Genomic DNA, 16,550 nt, shown 5'->3' with positions numbered 1-16,550 from the left:
TTTGTTTCGAAGCACGGGTACTTAGTCAGTGATGGGCCATCCCACCCATGCATTGGGCTGATGGCCCTTAGTCTGGGCATCTCTCTGAGCCTTTGTGTTGGGAAAGCCCCAGCTCCTCCTTGGCTGGCCAGGCTGGTGGGTTCATTGTTCTGTGTCTCCTTCTGAGATGGAGGTGAGAAGTGCTTTTACAAATTAGAGTGGCTTTGTCAGTGGCCCCACTTCCTGGCTGACAGCTCTTTTGTCAATGGATGACTGACAGGTCTTTTGTCCCAGCTAACTGCCATGCGGTCTCTGGAGTTTTAACAAAACCAGCTTTTTTACATATCTGCGCAGGGTGTCCCCAGCACAGGGAAAATAGTCTCAGAAAAATAAAATCCACAAAATATTCTCGACTGAGTCCATTCTTTAAACAGAAACTTTGCGATCTCTTCATTCTGCTCTGCTAATTATCGATCTTGCCACGTAAAAAGTGCATTGGCATTGCAATGCATTAATGTAAAATTAATGAAAAGAAAATGCAACGTTTTGTCGAGTGCAAAACATGCAGTGCCTGCATTTCAAAAAGCATTGCTTTTATTCATCCTGCGGAATGCATATTGCACAGATAATCTCAGCACACATTGTGCTGGCAAAGGCAGCATTCGACAACAAAGTGATTTGTCCTCCGCTGATTTGTAGCAGATAACTGACGATTGAGCACACAATTTGACAACTAGACTTGTAGATCAAGCATCAATGAAAAAGGCAACAAAACTGCCCACCAGCACCAGGTGTCTTTCACTTGTTTGTCCCAAATTTTCAGCAGCTGGGACAACAAGAATTTAGGTTTTACTGAGATTTGAACTCAAATCACTAGATTTAAAGTCAAGAGGGCTCACCATTACACCATGGAACCAACTATTCCAAAACATTTGAACCATACTTCGTCACAAACAAGGCACCGGAAGGCTGGAAGTTAGATCACACCGGTTGTGGGAGAGCTTGTTGGTGGTGACATGGAAGTGTCTGCAGTGTGCGGGACCAGACTACTTCCACACATCCACAATGAATGTCCCACCATTTACTTGGGAAAAGTACAACTGAGAGTGGATAAGTTCGATCCCGGTCGGAGCAATCTGAAGCTTTAACTGACTGACACCCTGGTTTTGCATGTCTTGCAGTGTGTATCTTTGGCGCAATGGTTTAGCTCATTCGGCTGGTAACTGAAAGGTGGGTAATCCAAACCCATCTCCGGGCGAAGCCTTTTAATGTTTTTCCCCGAGGATTCGGTGCCGCACAGTTCCGGGTTGTCATTGTGCATTTTGGCTGCACGAATATATTCCGCAAACATTGCAAGCTTTGCTGTTATCCAGTGAGTTCCCACTCCAATACTTTTATGAACATTCAGCACAAGTAAAACGATAACAATTTTTTACATGGATCATGTTCCTCCATCCAGTCCAATCTAAATAAATTATGTTATTGAGTTTAAAGGAACTGGTGAAAATTGATTCGATTGATGCATATATCGAACTGGAACTTCGGTCTCAAGTGCTCCTCCTATCAAGAATAGACACACACACAATCAATGGTTTTACAACTGAGTCATAAACACTTACAATTTCTCATAAAGAATGTAAATGAGATAGGGATAAAAATTCATCACATGTAAAGAGAAAATGAATGATTAAAGATACTACTGTCCCTCAGTAACTATATTATTATTTATTTCATCCTGAAAAAGGTTATCGGTTATTTAACGGTGCTTAAATTAATTCTTATTTTTTCATATTAGCTGCATGTCGTCAATTTTATAAGGTTTTGAATTGAAAAAAGCTGTTACAGAAGTTACCGCCCTGACCTGGAATCGAAGCTGTTTTTCGGTGGCAGAAGGAGTGGTTTTACCCAATCATTTAAAGGTGATTTGAAAGAATCACGTGAAGTTAAATTCAGATCAAGGTTACGATGTGTTTCGGTGTGAAACAAGTGGATTGAAAAGGACAATAATGACACCAAGCATTACGATGCAGCGATGCAGCAATGCAGCGTTCCCTGGTGGTCCAGTGATTAGGATTCGGCGCTCTCACCACCGCGGCCCTGGGTCGATTTCCGGCTTGGGAAATTGCACTTCCATCAAAATTAAAACCTTCGAAGAAAGAGTTACATGCATCTCATGTGGAAAAAAAGATTCATTGATTTAAACATAATTAATTAATCCATTGTAGAACTTCAATCATTTAATTTGCCCTGAGTTTGTGAGGAACTTTTATCCCGACCTCATTGTATTTTAGGAGCATGGTCCAGCCCCGGTATCTCCACCTGTGAAAGTAGGAAACTGCTGGAAATACACAACAGGACGGGTAGCCTTTGACAAACAATTAAACCCAGGTTACAGACTTTCTTCTTTCCCGTGTCCTTTGCGGGACACTTGTTCCCCTTTAATTTTACAGACTGACTGAGTTCACTAACCGCGGGGAAAGAGTAGGTGCCTCCGCGGCCCCACTGTGCTAACATGGAAGATAACACGATGGGGATGTGGGGTGGTGGGTGGGGATCAGTGACATGTTTGTGTAAAGGGCAGCGGAGGAGAAGGATTGACAGCTGTCAGTGAGGGACAGAAGTTGTTTAAGGTGAGCCAACACATTCCCTATCAGCACAGAAGGCATTCACTGGTCAGCTGCCCTCTGCTGTACTTCTGGTCAGAGCGGTTTCCGCAGTGGAGCCTTATCACATTTGCTTTCCACGTGAAAGGATCCCGTGCAGGAAGATTATGTTTAAACTTGCTGTGGATGAACAGTCATGGGCGAGTTTATTCTCCTGTCAAAAGAGCGACAGTGGCTTTTCCCTTATTCTTTAATTGCTCTTTATTTCACTTCACTAAATAGATATATTTGAGTGAGAGAAATTGTTCCAGAGTGTCGCACACTTCATCGTTTGTTCCCTTTTAAACACATAAAAAGAGGCCGGGGGAATAAATCCAGAAAACAAAGCCGAGGGATGTAGAGAAGAGGAAGAGAGAAGGGTAAATACTGCCTCTACCCAGAACTAATGCAGAAACTCCTCTGCTGCGCTCGGGGTGGCCACCCGCAGCCTGGATACACTAACGTCCCAACAGTTCATTGATTGTCGGAGTGGGACCGTGCGGCGCTTCAGAAGTCAGGTCGAAAAAGCAAAGTCACTGATTCAGTCCCATGTGCTTCTCTGACTGACACCGGGGAAACGGTGAGACAGATTTTGGAGCATAGATCTGGTTATTGTGAAAAAGCAAAGAAAATATGAAGTCTGGAATTAAATTATTGAATGTGTATCCTGCTCGTTTCGTGGTTAGGCATTCACAGAGGGAGCCCGAGTTCGGAAAGTAACTTTTTAATTCAAACTTTTTTCAAATAATTACATGCAATTCACTAAACTCTGTGGGAGGTGGGGTGATTAAAACATCACCGATCGGAAAGGAATTGTCCGCGGGAAGCCTCCAACCGGAATTTTTGGGCCAATATTCCCACCTGGATTGTTTTGCAGACTTACAGTCAATACTTCAATAACTGAACTGTAATAATTTCAGGCGCTTTCATCATAGATGATATTTTACACCCTATCTGACTTAACACACTCTGAATTTTTGAAATTGGTTTCAAATGTTCATTGCTCAGAAGTCAAGGAACGTGGGGTACTTTTTTCAATTTATTTCACAGCAAATATATTCTAAAATGATGTTTCTGCCCAGGCTCGAACCGGGGTCTTTTCGAGTGTGAGACAAACATGATAACCACTCCACTACAGAAATCACTGCTAAACTTAGTGCCCAGAGTGAAGTGTTAAGCCAGAAGGTGTAATTCTGAATCCCTTTCTGTGAAAAAATCTATTCACAAACATTTCTCTGACCGAAGCTGCACATGTCAAAAATGTTCCTTTCAAAGTCGTCAAACTCCCAAATTAACGCACCCCCCGAATCTTCTGGATCAGAAATCTCTAGTTGTGCCGACTCAAACCATAAATCTGACTTTACTCACCCTGTATTTTAGGAGATTGGTTTAAAATGTTCATTGCTCATAAGACACGGAACCTGGGGCTACTTTTGTTCAATGTATTTCACAGCAAATATATTCTAAAATAAAGCACGCGCCCAGGCTCAAACCAGGGACATTTCATGTGGGAGGTGAACATGATAACGGCTACACTACGTAAACCTTTCCTGAAACCAGCCCCCGGTTCGTCATTTGTACCACAATTAAACCCAATGAGATCGGGATAAAAGTTCCTCACATGCTCATGGCAAAATAAATGGAAAAAGTTTTACAAAATAATTTTTGTATTAATTAATGATGTTCAAGTCAATGATTCTTATTTTTTATACATGATTTGCATATAGATCTGTAAAATAAATGAACTCTTTTTTTTATAAGGTTTTGAATTAAAAGTACAACTTCCCAGGGTGGGAATTGAATCCAGGACACAACGTTGAGAGTATTGAATCCTTACCACTCGACAACCAGGGACCGACAGACCGTTTTACTGCTGCATCATTATAGTTCATGATATTATTGTCATTTTCAGTTCACTTGATTCACACCGAAAAAGATTGTAACTGTTGTGTATGTGTGATGTCTGTAACACTGCTATGCAACACTGAATGTACTCTTACACTGTACACACCTTACCTAGACCAGAGCATGCTGCTGCTTGAGACCGAAAGGTTACCTGCAACCCAGTATGCAAAGCAGCTCACAGCTTGGTGTCCTCACTCGAGGAGCTTCAAATAAATGACGACAGGTCTCCACAGTTTAAGTATCATACATTGCCTCGTGGAGTCATTACTAAAGGTGACTACATACACTACAGTAAACGCCACTTGAAATCACATTCAAATGATTCACTGAATCCACCCCTTGTACCACCGCAACATAGGTTCGATTCTTGGTCAGGGAGATAATATTTACAACACAGTTTTCAAACTAATAGCCCTATATAAATGTCAACATGCAGCTAATGTGAAAAAATTAATTCATTTAATCATGTTCAATGAACCGATAACTTTCTTTTGCAGAATTAAAGAAATGATAATATGGTTACTGAGGGATACTGGTACATAAGAACATAAGAACATAACAATTAGGAACAGGAGTCGGCCATCTAGCCCCTCGAGCCTGCTCCGCCATTCAACAAGATCATGGCTGATCTGGCCGTGGACTCAGCTCCACTTATCCGCCCGCTCCTCATAACCCTTAATTCCCTTATTGGTTAAAAAACTATCGATCTGTGACTTGAATACATTCAATGCGCTAGCCTCAACTGCTTCCTTGGGCAGAGAATTCCACAGATTCACAACCCTCTGGGAGAAGGAATTCCTTCTCAACTTGGTTTTAAATTGGCTCCCCCGCATTTTGAGGCTGTGCCCCCAAGTTCTAGTCTCCCCGACCAGTGGAAACAATCTCTCTGCCTCTATCTTGTCTATCCTTTTCATTATTTTAAATGTTTCTACAAGATCACCCCTCATCCTTCTGAACTCCAACGAGTCAAGACCCAGTCTACTCAATCTATCATCATAAGGTAACCCACTCAACTCCGGAATCAGCCGAGTGAATTGTCTCTGTACCCCATCCAAAGCTAGTATATCCTTCCTTAAGTAAGGTGACCAAAACTGCACGCAGTACTCCAGGTGCGGCCTCACCAATACCCTATACAGTTGCAGCAGGACCTCCCTGCTTTTGTACTCCATGCCTCTCGCAATGAAGGCCAACGTTCCATTCGCCTTCCTGATTACCTGTTGCATCTGCAAACTAACTTTTTGGGATTCATGCACTAGGATCCCCATGTCCCTCTGCACCGCAGTATGTTGCAATTTCTCCCCATTCAAATAATATTCCCTTTTTACTGTTTTTTTTTCCCAAGGTGGATGACCTCACACTTTCCGACATTGTATTCCATCTGCCAAACCTTAGCCCATTCATTTAACCTATCTAAATCTCTTTGCAGCCTCTCTGTCCTCTACACAACCTGCTTTCCCACTAATCTTTGTGTCATCTGCAAATTTTGTTGCACTACACTCTGTCCCCTCTTCCAGGTCATCTATGTATATTGTGAACAGTTGTGGTCCCAGCACCAAGCCCTGTGGCACACCACTAACCACCGATTTCCAACCCGAAAAGGGCCCATTTATCCCGACTCTCTGCTTTCTGTTAGGTAGCCAATTCTCTATCCATGCTAATACATTTCCACTGACTCCGCCTATCTTTATCTTCTGCAGTAACCTTTTGTGTGGTACCTTATCGAATGCCTTTTGAAAATCTAAATACACCACATACATCGGTACACCTCTATCCAACATGCTCGTCATATCCTCAAAGAATTCCAATAAATTAGTTAAACATGATTTCCCCTTCATGAATCCATGCTGCGTCTGCTTGATTGCACTATTCCTATCTTGATGTCCCACTATTTCTTCCTTCATGATAGTTTCAAGCATTTTCCCTACTACAGATGTTAAACTAAGCAGCCTATAGTTATCTGCCTTTTGTCTGCCCCCTTTTTTAAACAGAGGCGTTACATTAGCTGCTTTCCAATCCGCTGGTACCTCCGCAGAGTACAGAGAATTTTGGTAGATTATAACGAATGCAATTGCTATAACATCCGCCATCTCTTTTAATACCCTGGCATTTCATCAGGACTAGGGGACTTGTCTACCTTGAGTCCCATTAGCCTGTCCAGCACTACCCCCTAGTGATAGTGATTGTTTCAAGGTCCTCTCTTCCCACATTCCTTTGACCAGCAATTTCTGGCATGGTTTCTGTGTCTTCCATTGTGAAGACCGAAGCAAAATAATTGTTTAAGGTCTCAGCCATTTCCACATTTAGAAACATACAAACATATAAAATAGGTGCAGGAGTAGGCCATTCGGCCCTTCTAGCCTGCACCACCATTCAATGAGTTCATGGCTGAACATGAAACTTCAGTACCCCATTCCTGCTTTCTCACCATACGCCTTGATTCCCCTAGTAGTAAGGACTTCATCTAACTCCTTTTTGAATATATTCAGTGAATTGGCCTCAACAACTTTCTGTGGTAGAGAATTCCACAGGTTCACCACTCTCTGGGTGAAGAAATTCCTCCTCATCTCGGTCCTAATTGGCTTCCCCCTTATCCTTAGACTGTGTCCCCTGGTTCTGGACTTCCCCAACCTTGGGAAGATTCTTCCTGCATCTAACCTGTCTAACCCCGTCAGAATTTTAAACGTTTCTATGAGGTCCCCTCTCATTCTTCTGAACTCCAGTGAATACAAGCCCAGTTGATCCAATCTTTCTTGATAGGTAAGTCCCGCCATCCCGGGAATCAGTCTGGTGAACCTTCGCTGCACTCCCTCAATAGCAAGAATGTCCTTCCTCAGGTTAGGAGACCAAAACTGTACACAATACTCCAGTTGTGGCCTCACCAAGGCCCTGTACAATTGTAGCAACACGTCCCTGCCCCTGTACTCAAATCCCCTCGCTATGAAGGCCAACATGCCATTTGCTTTCTTAACCGCCTGCTGTACCTGCATGCCAACCTTCAATGACTGATGTACCATGACACCCAGGTCTCTTTGCATCTCCCCTTTTCCTAATCTGTCACCATTCAGATAATAATCTGTCTCTCTGTTTTTACCACCAAAGTGGATAACCTCACATTTATCCACATTATACTTCATCTGCCATGCATTTGCCCACTCACCTAACCTATCCAAGTCGCTCTGCAGCCTCATAGCATCCTCCTCGCAGCTCACACTGCCACCCAACTTAGTGTCATCCGCACATTTGGAGATACTACATTTAATCCCCTCGTCTAAATCATTGATGTACAGTGTAAACAGCTGGGGCCCCAGCACAGAACCTTGCGGTACCCCACTAGTCACTGCCTGCCATTCTGAAATGTCCCCATTTACTCCTACTCTTTGCTTCCTGTCTGACAACCAGTTCTCAATCCATGTCAGCACACTACCCCCAATCCCATGTGCTTTAACTTTGCACATTAATCTCTTGTGTGGGACCTTGTCGAAAGCCTTCTGAAAGTCCAAATATACCACATCAACTGGCTCTCCCTTGTCCACTCTACTGGAAACATCCTCAAAAAATTCCAGAAGATTTGTCAAGCATGATTTCCCGTTCATAAATCCATGCTGACTTGGACCTATCATATTACCTCTTTCCAAATGCACTGCTATGACATCCTTAATAATTGATTCCATCATTTTATCAAGTACCGATTTCAGGCTGACCGGTCTATAATTCCCTGTTTTCTCTCTCCCTCCTTTTTTAAAAAGTGGTGTTACATTGGCTACCCTCCACTCCATAGGAACTGTTCCAGAGTCAATGGAATGTTGGAAAATGACTGTCAATGCATCCACTATTTCCAAGGTCACCTCCTTAAGTACTCTGGGATGCAGTGCATCAGGCCCTGGGGATTTATCGGCCTTCAATCCCATCAATTTCCCCAACACAATTTCCCGACTAATAAGGATGTCCCTCAGTTCCTCCTCCTTACTAGACCCTCCGACCCCTTTTATATCCGGAAGGTTGTTTGTGTCCTCCTCAGTGAATACCGAACCAAAGTACTTGTTCAATTGGTCCGCCATTTCTTTGTTCCCCGTTATGACGTCCCCTGATTCTGACTGCAGGGACCTACGTTTGTCTTTACTCACCTTTTTCTCTTTACATATCTATAGAAACTTTTGCAATCCGTCTTAATGTTCCCTGCAAGCTTCTTCTCGTGCTCCATTTTCTCTGCCCTAATCAAACCCTTTGTCCTCCTCTGCTGAGTTCTAAATTGCTCCCAGTCCCTGGGTTCGCTGCTATTTCTGGCCAATTTGTATGCCACTTCCTTGGCTTTAATGCTATTCCTGATTTCCCTTGATAGCCACGGTTGAGCCACCTTCCCTTTTTTATTTTTACGCCAGACAGGAATGTACATTGTTGTAGTTCATCCATGCGGTCTCTAAATGTCTGCCATTGCCCATCCACAGTCAACCCCTTCAGTATCATTCGCCAATCTATCCCAGCCAATTCACGCCTCATACCTTCAAAGTTACCCTTCTTTAAGTTCTGGACCATGGTCTCTGAATTAGCTGTTTCATTCTCCATCCTAATCCAGAATTCCACCATATTATGGTCACTCTTCCCCAAGGGGCCTCGCACAATGAGAATTGCTAATTAATCCTCTCTCATTACACAACACCCAGTCTAAGATGGACTCCCCCCGAGTTGGTTCCTCGACATATTGGTCTAAAAAACCATCCCTTGTGCACTCCAGGAAATCCTCCTCCACCGTATTACTTCCAGTTTGGTTAATCCAGTCTATGTGCATATTAAAGTCACCCATTATAACTGCTGCACCTTTATTGCACGCACCTCTAATTTCATGTTTGATGCCCTCCCCAACATCACTACTACTGTTTGGAGGTCTGTACACAACTCCCACTAACGTTTTTTGCCCTTTGGTATTCTGCAGCTCTACCCATATAGATTCCCATTATTAAATCCCCCTTCTCATCTTCTAAGGGACCAACATTTACTTTAGTCACTCTTTTCCGTTTTACATATCGGTAAAAGCTTTAACTATCCGTTTCTATGCTTTGCACAAGTTTACCTTCGTAATCTATCTTTCATTTCTTTATTGCTTTCTTAGTCATTCTTTGCTGTCGTTTAAAATTTTCCCAATCTTCTATTTTCCCACTAACCTTGGCCACCTTATACGCATTGGTTTTTAATTTGATACTCTCCTTTATTTCCTTGGTTATCCACGGCTGGTTATCCCTTCTCTTACCGCCCTTCTTTTTCACTGGAATATATTTTTGTTGAGCACTATGAAAGAGCCCCTTAAAAGTCCTCCACTGTTCCTCAATTGTGCCACCGTTTAGTCTGTGTTTCCAGTCTACTTTAGCCAACTCTGCCCTCATCCCACTATAGTCCCCTTTGTTTCGGCATAGTACGCTCGTTTGAGACACTACTTCCTCACCCTCAATCTGTATTTCAAATTCAACCATACTGTGATCACTTATTCCGAGAGGATCTTTTACTAGCTTCAATCATTAATTTTCTCTTTACATATAGGTATGTAAAGAGCAAGAGGTCAGTAAAGACAAACGTAGGTCCCCTGCAGTCAGAATCAGGGGAAGTCATAACGGGGAACAAAGAAATGGCAGACCAATTGAACAAGTACTTTGGTTCAGTATTCACTAAGGAGGACACAAACAACCTTCCGGATATAAAAGTGGTCAGAGGGTCTATTAAGGAGGAGGAACTGAGGGAAATCTTTATTAGTCGGGAAATTGTGTTGGGGAAATTGATGGGATTGAAGGCCGATACATCCCCAGGGCCTGATGGACTGCATCCCAGAGTACTTAAGGAGGTGGCCTTGGAAATAGCGGATGCATTGACAGTCATTTTCCAACATTCCATTGACTCTGGATCAGTTCCTATCGAGTGGAGGGTAGCCAATCTAACCCCACTTTTTAAAAAAGGAGGGAGAGAGAAAGCAGGGAATTATAGACCGGTCAGCCTGACCTCAGTAGTGGGTAAAATGATGGAATCAATTATTAAGGATGTCATAGCAGCGCATTTGGAAAATGGTGACATGATTGGTCCAAGTCAGCATGGATTTGTGAAAGGGAGATCATGCTTGACAAATCTTCTGGAATTTTTTGAGGATGTTTCCAATAAAGTGGACAAAGGAGTACCAGTTGATGTGGTATATTTGGACTTTCAGAAGGCTTTCGACAAGGTCCCACACTGGAGATTAATGTGCAAAGTTAAAGCACATGGGATTGGGGGTAGTGTGCTGACGTGGATTGAGAACTGGTTGTCAGACAGGAAGCAAAGAGTAGGATTAAATGGGTACTTTTCGGAATGGCAGCCAGTGACTAGTGGGGTACCGCAGGGTTCTGTTCTGGTGCCCCAGCTGTTTACATTGTACATTAATGATTTAGACGAGGGGATTAAATGTAGTATCTCCAAATGTGCGGATGACACTAAGTTGGATGGCAGTATGAGCTGCGAGGAGGATGCTATGAGGCTACAGAGTGACTTGGATAGGTTAGGTGAGTGGGCAAATGCGTGGCAGATGAAGTATAATGTGGATAAATGTGAGGTTATCCACTTTGGTGGTAAAAACAGAGAGACAGACTATTATCTGAATGGTGACAGATTAGGAAAAGGGAAGGTGCAACGAGACCTGGGTGTCATGGTGCATCAGTCATTGAAGGTTGGCATGCAGGTACAGCAGTCGGTTAAGAAAGCAAATGGCATGTTGGCCTTCATAGCGAGAGGATTTGAGTACAGGGGCAGGGAGGTGTTGCTACAGTTGTACAGGGCCTTGGTGACGCCACACCTGGAGTATTGTGTACAGTTTTGGTCTCCTAACTTGAGGAAGGACATACTTGCTATTGAGGGAGTGCAGCGAAGATTCACCAGACTGATTCCCGGGATGGTGGGACTGACCTATCAAGAAAGACTGGATCAACTGGGCTTGTATTCACTGGAGTTCAGAAGAGTGAGAGGGGACCTCATAGAAACGTTTAAAATTCTGACGGGTTTGGACAGGTTGGATGCAGGAAGAATGTTCCCAATGTTGGGGAAGTCCAGAACCAGGGGTCACAGTCTAAGGATAAGGGGTAAGCCAATTAGGACCGAGATAAGGAGAAACTTCTTCACCCAGAGAGTGGTGAACATGTGGAATTCTCTACCACAGGAAGTAGTTGAGGCCAATTCACTAAATATATTCAAAAGGGAGTTAGATGAAGTCCTTACTACTCGGGGGATCAAGGGGTATGGCGTGAAAGCAGGAAGTGGGTACTGAAGTTTCATGTTCAGCCATGAACTCGTTGAATGGCGGTGCAGGCTAGAAGGGCTGAATGGTCTGCTCCTGCACCTATTTTCTATGTTTCTATGTTTCTATGTGATGAACTTTTATCCCTATCTCGTTTACACACTGTATTTTAGGAGAATGGTTTAAAATTTTAAGTGCTTATTGTCATGTATTCAACCAACATTGTAACCCATATATAATCTGACCTCAGTTGTACACTGTGAGAACAATGACCACTTGGGGGTGAACTTGTGGGAGACACTTCTAACCTGGACCTTCAGGTATAAAAGGGGAAGCTCCACCCACTTTCATCACTTGAGTGCTCAGGAATAAAGGACAGGCCACAGACTGACCTTCTCTCAAGCCTGGGCCTCGTGTGCATTTCTGCTGTATAGTAAGGATGTATCAATGGCGACGAGAAACTGGGATTTAAACCACGTGAGCATGGCCGCTAGCAGTATAGACGAGAGATACTGTGTTAAGGAATGGTTGGGACAGAGAATCAACATTGTTGAAGCAGCACACAGTTCTCCAGGCAGACAAGGGCAATCGGGCATGCCCCAACATGTAGTCGAACCCAGAGGGGGAGTTCGACAGAGATAATGGCAAGCAGAACGGTGATTCACAACATTGCAAGGGACAATGTGGCCAGTAATGGGGCCATCAACACCTGTTAATGACACACTCAAGGACAGTTACAGGGGTAGTCAGGGACGATTGACTAGCAAGGGATCTTTTGTTTCCAACAACAGCTCATGTTGGAGGCATGGAGGCACAAACTCAGCCGGAGGTTGCAGAGATGAGCAAAATACCTACAGAAATTGCAGAAATGAACGCTGGGGGAAATCGCTGGTAGCTGAAGTTCAGTGAGTTCATGTGGAGCACGTATACAGTTCATACACCAGGACGCCACCGATAATGATGAAAGTGCTCCTCAGTGGCATCCCAGTATCAATGGAGCTAGACACGGGGGCTAGCCAGTCCCTGATGGGTAACAAATAGTTTGAAAAGTTGTGGGCGTCCAAGGCCAGTCGGGCCAAAAATATCACCGATTGACGCACAGCAACGGACACACACCAAGGAGATCATTCTGCTTCTTGGCATTGCCACGACAATCGTGACCCACAAAGATTCGTAGAACAGGTTGCCACTCTGGGTTGTCCCGGGGGACGGTGCCGCACTACTGGGGAGGAGTTGGCTTGCTGTCATGAACTGGAAATGGGTTTATGTTAATGCTATTTCCTCTGTGGAGCGAGTTTCATGCTCACAGATCCTGCACAAATTTGACTCATTATTTCTACCCGGCATTGGCACTTTCATTGAGGCCAAGGTAGTGATTCACATAAACCCGGAAGCCAGGCCAGGACACCACAAGGCCAGAGCGGTGCCGTACGTGATGTGGGAAAAGATAGAAGGTGAATTGAACCGCCTGCTGAGGGAAGGTATCATTTTGCCAGTCGAATTCAGTGACTGGGCGAGCCCGATTGTACCGGTGTTCAAGGCGGATGGGTCGGTCAGGATATATGGTGATTACAAGGCCACCATCAATCGGGTGTCACTCCAAGACCAGTACCCGCTACCGAGAGTGGAGGATCTCTTTGCGATGCTATCCGGTGGCAAACTTTTTTCAAAATTGGACGTGACCTCAGCTAACATGACCCAGGAGCTGGCGAGAGAGTTGATGAAGCTGACCACCATCACGACATACAAGGGTTGTTTGAGTACAACAGATGTCCGTTCGGGATTCGCTCGGCCGCCGCGATCTTCCAATGAAATATGGAAAGCCTCCTCAAGTCGATTTCAGGGACGGTGGTTTTTCAGGACGACATCCTCATCACGGGTTACGATACTGAAGAACACCTCCACAACGTGGAGGAGGTGCTACGCAGACTGGACCGGGTAGGGCTGCGACTGAAAAAGGCGAAGTGCATCTTCCTAGCTCCAGAGGTAGAATTCCTGAGGATGACGGTAGGAGTAGAAGGGATGAGCCCTCCTGCGTCCAAGACGGAAGCGATCCAGAGAGCACACAGACCTCGCAACACGACGGAGCTGCGTTTGTTCCTGGGGCTCCCCAACTATTTGGTAACTTTCTTCCCAAATTGAGCACGCTGCTAGAGCCGCTACACGTGCTCCTAAGCAAAGGTCGCGAATGGGTCTGGGGGGACAGCCAGGAAAGGGCTTTTAATAGAGCACACAATTTGTTATGTTCCAACAATCTGTTCTGTTAACGCGATATGACCCATGTAAGAAACTTGTGTTAAAGTGCGATGCGTCGTCCTATGGTGTCGGGTGTGTGTTGCAGCAGGTCAATGCCAAGGGTCAGTTACAGCCGGTAGCTTATGCCTCCAGAAGTCTGTCCCAGGCAGAAAGGGGCTACGGGATGATAGAAAAGGAGGCGCTCGCATGTGTATATTCGGTAAAGAAAATGCACCAGTACCTGTTTGGCAGGAAATTTGAGCTGGAGACAGATCACAAACCCCTCACGTCCCTTTTGGCCGACAACAAGGCCATAAATGCAGACGCATCGGTCCGCATACAGAGGTGGGCACTCACGTTAGCCACCTATGACTACACAATTCGGCACAGACCGGGCACTGAAAAATGCGCCGATGCACTCAGCAGGCTCCCACCAGCCACCACTGAGGGGGCTACCGAGCATGCCGCTGAGATGGTCATGGCTGTTGAAGCTTTCGCAAGCGATGGCTCACCCGTGACAGCCCGTCAGACTAAAGTCTGGACAAATAGAGACCCGCTTTTGTCTCTCGTCAAGAAATGTGTCCTGCATGGGGACTGGGCAGCCACGTACAGGGCATGCCCTGAGGAATTTAAACCATTTCACAGGGGCAGGGATGAACTCTCGATTCAGGCCGATTGCCGACTGTGGGGAATCCGTGTAGTCATGCCCCAGATGGGCAGAGAGGTGTTCATCAGAGAACTCCACAATGAGCATCCGGGCATTGTCATGATGAAGGCAATTGCCAGGTCACACATTTGGTGGCCAGGGATAGATGCAGATCTGGAAGTTTGTGTTCGCAGGTACAACACGTGTGCCCAGCTGTGCAATGCGCCCAGGGAAGCCCCCCTTAGCCCCTGGCCATGGCCCGCCAAGCCTTGGTCACGAATCCATGATGACTACACAGGTCCTTTCATCGGAAAAATGTTTTTGGTTGTATTAGACGCTCACTCCAAATGGATCGAGTGTGACATTTTAAATTCAAGCACATCCTCTGCCACGGTAGAAAGTCTACGAGCAATGTTCGCCTCCCACGGTCTAGCGGACATCTTGGTCAGCGACAATGGCCTGTGCTTCACAAGCACTGAATTCCAGGACTTCATGGCAGGCAATGGAATTAACCATGTCAGAAAGGCACCGTTCAAGCCAGCCTCAAACGGCCAGGCAGAACGAAAAGTGCAGATAATCAAACAGGGAATGCTCAGAATCCAAGGGGGTTCCCTACAAAGCCACTTATCACGCCTCCTGTTGTCCAATAGATCCCAACCACACTCACTCACAGGGGTTCCACCCGCAGGGCTGCTCATGATAAGGATGCTCAAATCCCGTTATCCCTTATACACCACACCATGAAAGAAATTGTTGAGAGCAGGCGCCAATCACAATATAACTACCATGACAGGAATGCGGGGGCACGATATATTGGTGTAAATACCCTGTTGTTGTCCACAACTACACTGCAGGGCCTAAATCGCTCACAGGCACTGTGATTGCCAAAGAGGGCAATAGGTTTCTGGTAGCTAAACTAACCAATGGACAAATCTGCCGCAAACACGTGGATCAAACAAAAAGGAGGTTCAGCAACCCCATAGAAGAAGCAGAGGAAGAACACGATACAGAGTTCACTCCAGCACAGGTGACCGAACACTGGAACCAAAGGGAGGAGAGCCCAGTCACTGTGGGCAGTCCGGATAGGCCTGAGGCACCGCAAACAGCAGACACACAGGCCAGCGCCCAACAACCGGAGCCCCAACTCAGGCGCTCTACAAGAGAGCGTAAACCACCAGAGAGACTCAACCTGTGATCCCAAAAAGACTTTGGGGTCATGTATTCAACCAGCATTGTAACCCATTTTTAAATTCAAAACCTGATAAAATTGACGACATGCAGCCAACGTGCAAAAGTAAGAATTCTTTTAATCACCGTTAATTAGCCGATAACCTTCTTCAGAATAAAATAAATAATAATATAATTACTGAGGAACAGTGGTATCCTCAATTATTCATTTTCTCTTTACATGTGATGAAGTTTTATCCCTATCTCATTTACACGCTGTATGAGAATGGTTTAAAATTGTAAGTGTTTATGACTCAGTTGTAAAACCATTGATTGTGTGTGTGTCTATACTTGATAGGAGGAGCACATGAGACCGAAGTTCCAGTTCTATATATGTACCAATAGAATTAATTTCCACCAGTTTCTTTAAACCCAATAACATAATTTATTTCTAATGGGCTGGATGGAACATGATCCATGTAAAAAATTGTTATCGTTTTACTTGAACTGAATGCTCATAAAATATTGGAGTGGGAACTAATTGGATAACAGCACTGCTGGCAACATTTGCAGAATAGATTCGTGCAGCCAAAACGCACAATGACAACCTGGGACTGTGCGGCACCGAATACTCGGGGAAAAATAGTTAAACTCTTCGTCCCTGGGTGGGCTCGAACCACCAACCTTTCGGTTAACAGCCGAACGCGCTAACCCATTGCGCCACAGAGAC

At 44.8% G+C, this 16,550-nt stretch overlaps 1 non-coding gene across 1 annotated transcript; it reads right to left on the bottom strand.

Moving 5' to 3' along the window:
• Positions 1-16,476: 16,476 nt before the first annotated feature.
• Positions 16,477-16,550, bottom strand: trnan-guu (transfer RNA asparagine (anticodon GUU)). Its single transcript has one exon. It is a non-coding gene; the product is annotated as a tRNA-Asn (tRNA).

Source organism: Pristiophorus japonicus, unplaced genomic scaffold (assembly GCF_044704955.1).
Source record: "Pristiophorus japonicus isolate sPriJap1 unplaced genomic scaffold, sPriJap1.hap1 HAP1_SCAFFOLD_147, whole genome shotgun sequence".
In the NCBI taxonomy this organism is placed as follows: domain Eukaryota; kingdom Metazoa; phylum Chordata; class Chondrichthyes; family Pristiophoridae; genus Pristiophorus; species Pristiophorus japonicus.
The sequence above is the reverse complement of the archived record's forward strand: the minus strand, read 5'-3'. Positions and strand labels throughout refer to the sequence as shown.